Source organism: Rhagoletis pomonella, unplaced genomic scaffold, assembly GCF_013731165.1.
Source record: "Rhagoletis pomonella isolate Grant_MI unplaced genomic scaffold, Rhpom_1.0 Rhpom_scaffold_00015, whole genome shotgun sequence".
Classification (NCBI taxonomy): domain Eukaryota; kingdom Metazoa; phylum Arthropoda; class Insecta; order Diptera; family Tephritidae; genus Rhagoletis; species Rhagoletis pomonella.
In genome coordinates this window covers 5,715,003-5,717,734 of record NW_023458569.1, presented here as the reverse complement: position 1 = coordinate 5,717,734, position 2,732 = coordinate 5,715,003, and positions in this window count along the sequence as shown.

Below are 2,732 nucleotides of genomic sequence, written 5' to 3'. Positions count from 1 at the left end.
TATTAGAATTGTTGATGCTGGATCTCTCTCCAGGCGTGGTAGAAGCAAGAGTTTTTTTCGATACGGTTTGCAAATGCAGGTTATTACGGTCATCGACCTTAGCTTTGCAGCGCGTACGAATAACGTTGGTCAACGAGTTAGAGTTGTTTAACTTTTTATTGCTGTCAACTATGATATTAGCACTCACACCTTTTAATGAGCTAATGAACTCACTGAGTGCATTTATATTCTTTTGGGCTTCCTCAACGCTCATATACGAAGTAGCAGAATGGCCCAATGTACAATTATCACATTGAAATAGCATATTTTTATTAGTTTTCAAAATGTTTAATGCACCAGAGCTTAGTTTTGCACATTTAATTAGAGTTTTATTTTTACAGATGCCACAAAAAAGGAGCTCTTCACCTTCACTTAAAGTGGAGCACTTTACACAGTTCATTATATTGCCAAGATTCAGACAATATTAAGCAATAGATATAGATAAGCGGAGCGCAAAAAACACTCTAATCACCACGGCGACTGTTACGACTTAGCCAAATGTACAAATCGTGTGATCCCAGCTTTAGCTTTTGGCAGTTTTGCTATAAAGTTAACTACATTACTTATATTTCAAAGCAATCACTACAATTACTGTATGTTATCTATTTATCAATTTTGAGTATCCTTGCGAATTCGTAATTTTATCGTTTGATGAAAAGCATCCCACGCCGTGCTCATCACAATTTCACTAGCATTCCTTGAAATTAACTGTTTTCGACGGTTATTTTTCGCTGCTTTTTTCTGGTAGCCTGCTTTTTCGCATATCAGCAATTGACAGCCCCCTGAACTTTCTGTGCTGCCAAGTCGTAAATCGAGTTTAGGGGCTTTCTCAGAAGCGAAATGAGAGAGTTTCGTATCATATTATCCATGATCGACTGAATGGCCGGTCGTTCGCTCACGGAAAAAGACACTAACACATGCTTAAAATGTGATAGTGTTCGTGTGCCCATCACTAATATAGATATAAACGAATATTCGAGAGATTTAGATGGTGAAAAAATAAAATAAAATAAAACAAAATAAAATAAAATAAAAAGTTATGCCCAAAATACAATAGCGCAGCTGCAGTGGCAGTAAAAGTTTTTAAAATCAGCTGTTACTGCTAATATTGGTAGTCAATGCCGCAGCAAACACAATACGGCGTTGTCAGTGACTGCTTTTTTTGACATTCTCTTTTGTTTGTTTATATTTTTGTTGTTGCCTTTTAGGCTTTAGTGACATAAACAGAAGTCGGCTGCGTTTTATTTATGTCAAATTCAACATGCGAAGTTGGCTGCGATGAAGGCAGGGGCAGTGAATTTAAAATTTGGGCTAAACTGAGCAGTACTGCGAGCTGCCACTACTGTATTGTGAGTCGCTTCATTGGACACCACACTTTTTAAAAAACAGCTGATTTCGAAAAACTGCCACTGCCACTGCCTATTACGGTATCCGACGAAAGCCATCCGCACGGATCTAATCCAATTCGCACTGTCATAACAAGCGAGTGAGAAGGATTAGATTCATAAGAATAGGATTCCTCGGAAACACACCTATTCCGGTCCGACAGATACCATTCGCACGAATCTTATCCTTCGCACTTGCTTATTCCGACAGTGCGAATCTGATTAGATCCGTGCGGATGGCATCCGTCGGATACCGTAATAGGCATGACTACTTTAAACGAGTAATTCTTGTATATATATATTAGGGTGCTTTTTTCCGACAATTGTTTTTTTCACTCCTACCTCGAAATTTTGTGGAAAACACCTAAAAAAAAACTCCGCGAAAATTTGAAGCCTTAATGTTAACATTAAGTTCTCGCCCAAGGCGTGCAAAGCTTTCAAAGGCCAACAAAAATGGGAAACAATTTTGTAGCCTAAAATGTTAAAGCTGTTTTTGATAGACTTTTTCATGCTGATTACGAATCCGTAAGAAAAAACTTTCCTTCACGTCCAGAGAAAAACGTGGCCAAAGTATCAAAAAACCTCGTTTTTTTGTAAAATTTGAGAAGCTCTTGCAAAAAAAAAAAAACAAAATGTGATAGAACCTTACACTTCGGCTTAAATTAAAGCTAAAACTTTCGACTACTATCCCTGAATATACCATTCGTGCACCTAGACTTGCTGATCACTGATAGTCATTTTTAACGTTTTAGGTTACAAAATTGTTTCCCATTTTTGTTGGCCTGTCTTTCCCACATAAAATACACGTAAACTGAGTTTTTTTCTTCAAATGTCTACAGCTCAGAGGAATTTTGTGGTACAATCTTGGTCAATTTTTTGCTTCTATCTCGAAAATAACAAGATCCACAGAAAAAATATAAATGACAAACTTCAATTCCTCCAATTTCCTACAAAAAAGTTCTACAACCCCAAATCGTTAATATCTACATTTCTTGAGATATTGGGCTTTGAAATTGATTAACAATTTCTACAATTTAGCTTAATAGTCCATAAAAATTCCGCACTACCTCAACTTCAAAGCCCAATATCTCAAGAAATGTCGATGTTAGCGAATTGGTGTTCTAAAACCAAAAATTTGCCATAATATTTTTTTTCTCTTAATATTTTCGAGATAGGAGCAAAAAACGAGAATTTCATGAAAAAATTGGGTTCATTGACCTGTAATGCCTCGCTGGTGGGAGCTAGGATTACACCGCAAAGAACGCTTTTGTAGAGCATTCAATTCTGAAGAAAATCCAGTATTGACCA